The sequence below is a fragment of the Mustela nivalis genome, assembly GCF_964662115.1.
Source record: "Mustela nivalis genome assembly, contig: HAP1_SCAFFOLD_2594, whole genome shotgun sequence".
Classification (NCBI taxonomy): domain Eukaryota; kingdom Metazoa; phylum Chordata; class Mammalia; order Carnivora; family Mustelidae; genus Mustela; species Mustela nivalis.
The window spans coordinates 21,732-29,161 of NW_028134071.1; the positions used below are offsets into that span (position 1 = coordinate 21,732).

Here is a 7,430-nt window from a genome sequence, read left to right on the forward strand (position 1 = left end):
AACGGTAGGACAGGGCAAGAGAGAGGAGGGGGTTAGAGAATGGGAGAAGAAGGGCACGAATGGGAGGGCCCGAGGAACGTGGAGGAATCATGCAGTTGTACCCACACTGACCTAAAATAGCTCCATCCCCTTGCCTGGGCCCTGTGGCCCGGGCCAGGCTGCGTCGGTGGCTTCTACGACCTCCCCGCTCCTCACCCCTTGCACTGGGGCCTGCTGCACAGACAGTTTGTCATGAAAATTGATGGCGTTCAGGTGCAGGTGCCTGAGCGCTGTAAGGCATGGGGGGCGGTGGGGGTGGCAGGTTTTAACTTTGGGAATTACATTTCTCTAATTGTCTCTACTAGCCCTCTCTGGACTAGACAGATTTTGGAGAGAATTGCCACAGAATTTAACCAGTTACACTTTCATGCTGTTCAGAGCAAAGGCATGCCTCTTCTGGACAAAGTAAGACCAGCAAGTGTTGGTTTCGATTTTCAATTTGCTGTTTGCGAATTTCCTGGATGATTTTGGTTTGACCTAGCATTGCCCCTGATAATTGCTACTCTACAGGATTTTGAAGCTAGCTTTGAATTTTTTTTTTTTTTTCAGTGTCTCCTGCTTGGGACCCTGCTTCCATTATGTCACACTAGATAGATTTTGTGTAAAGACACAAGCGTAGTCTCCAAACTATGCAAGTAAAATTAATTCTGAATTTCATGTAACTTGACACATCATATGATGTAGTCAGAGTTCATTTATCCAAAGCCCTTGACTGGGTTTAAATGCACGTTTGTCAGATTTACTCCGTAGCTTAAGACGCAAATAACTTTTTGTCATTCCGTAATTGTCTAAACTTCACTTTGATGAAGCCGACTTACTTTCAAAGAAATCATAGGGAGGGGACGCCTCAGTGGCTCAGTCAGTTAAGCCACTGCCTCTGGCTTAGGTCATGATCCCAGGGTCCTGGGATCGAGTCCCACCTTGGGCTCCTTGCTTGGCAGGAAGCCTGCTTCTCTTTCTGCCTGTGTCTCCTTGTGTGCTTGTGCTCTCTCTTGACAAATAAATAAATAAAAACCTTTAAAAAAAAAAAGAAAGAAAGCAATCATGGGGAGAAGAGATTCATTGTTATTCTCTAGGAAATGTTGGGATTTTAATCTTACATATATTCTGGTAGAATTAGAGGCTCGCTTTATATATATAACACATATGTATATAAATTATACACATATATTTGAGCTTTTAGAAACTGTGGTGCCTGGACCTTCTTTCCTGGTCTCTCTGTTCTTGCAGCGTATAGCCCACATTACGGCCATGCTGCAGCAGTCCCTGGGAGGCCTGCTGCTAGAAGAGCTTCAGACTTCCAATGTGGACATCATACGGCACTGCCTCCAGACTTACGCTACAATTGACAAGACACGGGATGCAGAGGCGTTAGTCGGTCAAGTACTGGTGAAACCGTACATAGATGAGGTTTGTGCCCCCATGCACCTCATTCCACAAACACAGAGCATCTAATCTGGCTTCGTTTCTTGACTGGGTGCGAGAGAGCTCAGGGCTCTTCCTTGAAGATGCTCTTAGTTCCTGCTCTTCTGGTTGTAAGAAAAGGTTGGTCCCGCTTGGTGCCCATCAGCATGGCAGGAATCAGGCATGTGCTCTGGTCTCTTACAGTGATGCCATAACTCAGGGATCATCTTAATTTAGTAGGGGTGAGGGACTTGCCTAGGAAGAAGGTACAGATCAGAACATTTTCAGGTCAATTTCCATTTCCATAAGTTATACGTTAATGAAGTTGCCGAAAAGCATGACCCCACCAAGGTGCCCATGCCCACTGGAGGAGCTGGAAGACAGCTCTGTGCGCAGGGAAAGTCTGTGAAGGGAAGCGTCTTCGCAGAATTGATGTGGCCTAAGTCTTGAAGACCATGGGGGGGGGGGGCGCCTGGGTGGCTCAGTGGGTTAAGCCGCTGCCTTCGGCTCAGGTCATGATCTCAGGGTCCTGGGATCAAGTCCCGCATCGGGCTCTCTGCTCAGCAGGGAGCCTGCTTCTCTCTCTCTCTCTGCCTGCCTCTCCGACTACTTGTGATTTCTCTCTGTCAAATAAATAAATAAAATCTTAAAAAAAAAAAGAAGACTATGGGGGGGTTTGCCAGGCTAGGAAGGTGGGAGGGAAGGAATATTCAAAGATAAAGGGCTTTGAAGAGCGAGTTAGTGGGGTAGTACCTTAAGTCCAGAACTTGGTTACCCAGTGTTCTTGACCTTTAAGGATACAGTTAAATACAGGGAGTCAGTGTATCCTGCCTCTGAGCGGCCGGAGTATGGGCTGCACCATGTGAGGCCGCCAGCAATCAGCAGCTTCCAACTTAGAGAGCGTCGGTTTCATCTAGTTCAAGCTGACAGAAGTCATGAAGCCAGTCTCAGCGTTTGAGGGCTTTCTTCCAGTCACCTGCCAGTGCGAGTGTTCTTTCTGTCTGGTAAGTATAAAGCTACCCACCATGACTTCAGGATGAAAGGCTTCCAGTTTCAAAACGAGACAGTATCCCAGTGATAGAAGTGAAATTGAAGGATTAATTTCAGTAATCTTCTCAGCTTCATTAAGACTACTAAAAGTAAATGATCTGTCAGTTCTTTGTATGTATCCTATTATAGTTCATAGCTCTCTGTGGGGGTGAAAAAGATCACATTATTCTTTGTCACTAAATGAAAATATTTTAGTTATTTAATTTATGCCCTTTTCATTGAACTGAATCTAATATGCTAAATTAGGGAAGTACTTTACGTTTCCGTGTCATTAAATGAACTGTGGCCACGTTTGTATTTTAAGTTTGTATGCTTGTCATTCACCTCCTGCAACTCAGCCTCACCAAAAAAAATTAAATACTAAAGCAAAATAAGATGTGTTTTCTTCCATCACTTTCCATCTCAGCCCTTTCCCTGTTCTGGAGACGGTAGAGGATAAGGCCAGGGTGAAGATGGTACAGAGCTGTTGTCTGCAGATACAGTATTTCGCTTTTAAGCTCAGAAGGGAAGCAGAGGAGTGTGTGTGATGTTTTAGCTTCAGGCCAGTCTCTGTCCCTCAGCCTCTGTGTCCCCCAGGGTTGGAGCAGTATTCCCAAATCCCGGGACCTAGATTTTCATGCCATTGTTACTTACCTCCTATTTAGAAAGCATACTGAGTGGGGAGGAGGAAGGATGAAGTGCATTTTTAAGGTTTACACGATTCTTTTCTCTGTAGTGTATAGTTCATACTTCTCTTTTAGGTGCTTTAAAAACAAACAAAAACACAAACAAACAAACAAATAAATAAAAATAAAACGCTCTTCCTTCTGCTAGGTGATTGTAGAGCAGATCATTGAGTCTCATCCAGACGGCCTGAAGATCATGTATGCTAATAAGCTCCTGGAGTTCGTTCCTCACCACTGCCACCTTCTTCGAGAGGTCACAAGAGGAGCCATCTCAAGGTGACATAAAATGCTGTGTATGCACCTGAGCTCAGTTTAGTGACCACCTGTCACCTCCTCATGTGCCGCTGATCCCTGGCTGTCCTGTCTGACCCGGGAACGTGGGAACGTGTGCTCTTCCCTATTTGTTACCAGTGCTGTGAGGCAGGTGTCACTTGCCTGGGTTTACAGGGAAGGGAATGAAGAGTGGGGACGAATCTCAACGGTGACATTTGTGTGACTCCAGAGCCTCTGCTTTTCTTTTGTCTCCTTAACCAGGCTCAAAATCAAAATTGGTTTCCTTCCATTATTGTGATGTCATCATCGGTCTAGAAATACCAATTCATTTTAATTCAACACGTTTTATACTGATGGCAATTAAAGTCATGAACGGTTTTCCCTTCCTCTCTTATTTCATTTCCATGGCTTTCCAGTTCTGTTTCATGAATATCCCATTACCTTCCACCATCTCCGTCATCCCAGTCCAGACCTTTGTTGCCTTTTGTTCGAGGGTAGTGGGCTCTCCCCACCTGGTCTCCCAGCTCCACCTGTCCCTCTTCATTGCAGCCCTCAGGTGTCCCACCTACCCAGAGCTCTTCAGCCTTCCTGAGTCGCTCGTGGCTTCTCATAGCCCACAGAAGAGCATCCAGTCTTCCTGGCATAACCTGTGACCATTGGTGCTTGAGTCCTAGTGGTTCTCCGCTGTAGAACTTTCTACTGTGGAACTTTCCCCCATACCACTATGGTTCCTGGCCAGACAGGAGCACTTGACCTTCCCTAACACACCTGGTACAGAAGATCCCTGACTTCACCTTCGTTCAGTTTATGGTTTTTTGACTTTTTATAATAGTGCAGAAGTGATATGCATTTAGTTTGGATCTTTTCCCAGGCTGGCGATCTACAGTAGGGTCCTCTTTTGTAATGCTGGGCAGGGACAGCGAGCACAGCCCCCAGGCAAACCACGTGATCACGAGGGTCAGCAACCAACACACTTGAACCGTCCTGTTCTGGCTTTCAGTGCAGTGTTCAGTAAGTTACATGAGATACCAGACACTTTATTGTGAAATAGGCTTTGTGTTAGAGGATTTTGCCCAACTGTGCAATACTGTAAGTGTTCTCAAGACATTTAAGTTTGGCGGGGCTAAGCTCTGATGTTCAGTCGCTTAGGTGTTTTCCATGCATTTTCAACTAAAGAGATTTCCAGCTGAACAATGGGTTTATTAGAAGCCGAGGTCGTCATAAGCCGAGGAACATCTATCTATACTGTGCGCCTCTGTGATTTCCTTCATTGCTTCCTGTCTCTTATTCCTTTGTCTTTCTGTTGATCTGTCACTCCACATGAAGCTCCAGTCAAATACAACTTCTTTTTTTTTAGGTTATTTATTTATTTACTTATTAGAGAAAGCATAAGCAGAGGGGGAGGCAAAGAGTGAAGCAGGCTCCCCACTGAGCAGGGAGCCCGATGTGGGACTCAATCCCAGGACCCTGAGATCATGACCTGAGCCACCCAGGCGCCCCCAGGCTATGGTTATTTCAAGAAAAAGTCCTATTTGTGAATTCTTCATCTAGTGAAGATGAATTAAAATCAGAAAGTCAACTCTGCCACCTTTAAAAACCCAGGAACAGAAAAAAATTCCACGAGCAGGTATAACCCTATCCACAATAAATCACTTTCAATCCAGTCCTGAAAACTAATACAGAGTAGGAAGAAAGCATTACAGAAAAATTTTGTTTTCATTAATCAAGCTGGAAAATAACGGGCCTTACATGAATGCCCTTTAGGAAGACAGTTCTTATAGTTTTATGTTGATGGAAACTCACATTACATTCGAAATGCATGTTAAAACCATGACTGTAGATTAACTACCACTTTCAGTCGTCAGAAGATGAAAAATGGTCAAGAGTCACCCAAACTGAATCCTGGTTCCTCCTGGAAAATGTGTTCCTAAATATTTTCCCCCTGAACTACTGTGCTCTTTCTGTATCTTACACAGCAGACACTGCGATGCACAAACACATCCAGAAGGCCTTTGAGGGCTGACAGCCTGCTGGAACAATGAGGAATTCACCTGGGTTTCTGCCTTTCTGCCGGGCCCAGAAAGTTCTGGGTAACCCAGGTGACGTGTCATGAGAATACATGTGTAGCTCACACCATATGTATTATCTCCTCAGGGTAGACACCAAAATCCATGTTCGTATATGAAAATCCGAGATGCGTACAGAAATCAAGAGTGATTCTGTCATCTTGAAAGAAAAACACACTGTTGCGCTGCCACATGCCTCGTTTCTTCTTGAGTGACTGCAGGAAGTAGCGATTGCAGTCAGAAATCTCAGAAAGAAAAATTAGAGTAAGGGCAACACCTGAAGTTTATTCCTGAAAATACTTGGAGAACGACTGTGACCAATAAACCAGGGCTTAGTTCATGAGACTATGTCAATGAGCTTATACCATCCCATGTCCTGGTCAAACCCTCATGTCTGGGAGATTGAGGGACGTCTTCATCTTCCAGAGCTACTCTTAGGGAAAAAGGTGGAGACCATACTGACTGAGTCCCTACTTCAGCAGGAGAGCCAAAAACACCTTGCCCCTCCATAATCCCAAATGAAAATAAACATCTTGGGACGCCTGGGTGGTTTAAGCTTCTGCCTTTGGCTGGGATCAAGCCCCACGTCGGGCTCTTTGCTCAGCAGGGAGCCCACTTCCCTCCTTCTCTCTCTGCCTGCCTCTCTGCCTACTTGTGATCTCTGTCTGTCAAATAAATAAAATAAATAAAATCTTTAAAAAAGAAATGAAAAGAAACATCTCATTTTACTAGTGTGCAGCAGTGACTATGCAGGAGAAATTATTATTATTTTATTATTAGATGATATATTATTATTATTATTGTACTCAATTGTTAACCTTTTGAATTCGGACACCTAAAATTTTTAATAAAATATGAAGGCCTTTTTTTTATAAGATTTTATTTATTTGAAAGACAGAGATCACAAGGAGGCAGAGAGGCAGGCAGAGAGGGGGAAGCAGGCTCCCCACTGAACAGAGAATCTGATGCAGGACTTGATCCCAGGACCCTGGGATCATGACCTGGGCTGAAGGCAAGAGGCTTTAGCCCACTGAGCCACCCAGGCGCCCCATGAAGGCTTTTTTGTTGTTTTTTTTTTTTTTTAAAGATTTTACCTATTTATTTGACAGAGAGATCACAAGTAGGCAGAGAGGCAGGCAGAGAGAGAGAGAGAGGAGGAAGCAGGCTCCCCACTGAGCAGAGAGCCCGACATGGGACTTGATCCCAGGACCCTGAGATCATGACCTGAGCCGAAGGCAGCGGCTTAACCCACTGAGCCACCCAGGCGCCCCATGAAGGCTTTTTTTAAAGAACAAAAACTTCAGACTATATCTTTATCCTATCAGTTCCCACTACAACTGGCTTCTGTCTTGGCCAACATTTAGCCATTCAGATAAAGTCCGTATTTAGTGCTTCGTGTGTATGCATGTGTAAAATAAGTGGACAGTCATAAATCTTTAAGATTGTGTATAATAACTGTGAAATAAGGATTCTTGATACACAAGGCCTCGTCTGGGGAAAACAGCTGGAGAACAGTATGCAGTTTTCAAATGACGAAGGGGAAATATGCATTCGGTTATGAAAAAGGGAAGGAGAACAAGACCAAATATTAATAAAAGGGAAAAAAGCTTTTTCTGCCATCTTTCCGTGCCGCAGTAACAGTGTGAACAAATGTCCCACAGATGCCCTCAAGAACATTAACACTGCTGAAAGGAGGGGCGAAGGCCAGGTTCTTAGGAGGCCCTGCACCAAAGTCATCGTCCCGTTTCCTCACTGTGATGACGAAGCATGAGTACATTGGCAAATTTGAAATTATTGATGACCACAGAGCTGGGAAAACTGCTGTGTACCTCACGGGCAAGTTAAACAAGTGTGGCATGACCAGCCCTAGACTTGTATAACTGAAAGATCTAGAAAAGTGGCAGAATATTTCCATCCCCTCAGTTTGGTTTCA

The 7,430-nt window shown here is 44.6% G+C and overlaps 1 long non-coding RNA gene across 1 annotated transcript; it reads left to right on the plus strand.

Moving 5' to 3' along the window:
- The first annotated feature begins 342 nt into the window (after window positions 1–342).
- On the plus strand, window positions 343–3,630 carry LOC309858484. The gene is made up of 3 exons (XR_014308215.1): window positions 343–453; window positions 1,270–1,584; window positions 3,307–3,630. It is a non-coding gene; the product is annotated as an uncharacterized lncRNA (long non-coding RNA).
- Window positions 3,631–7,430: the final 3,800 nt, after the last annotated feature.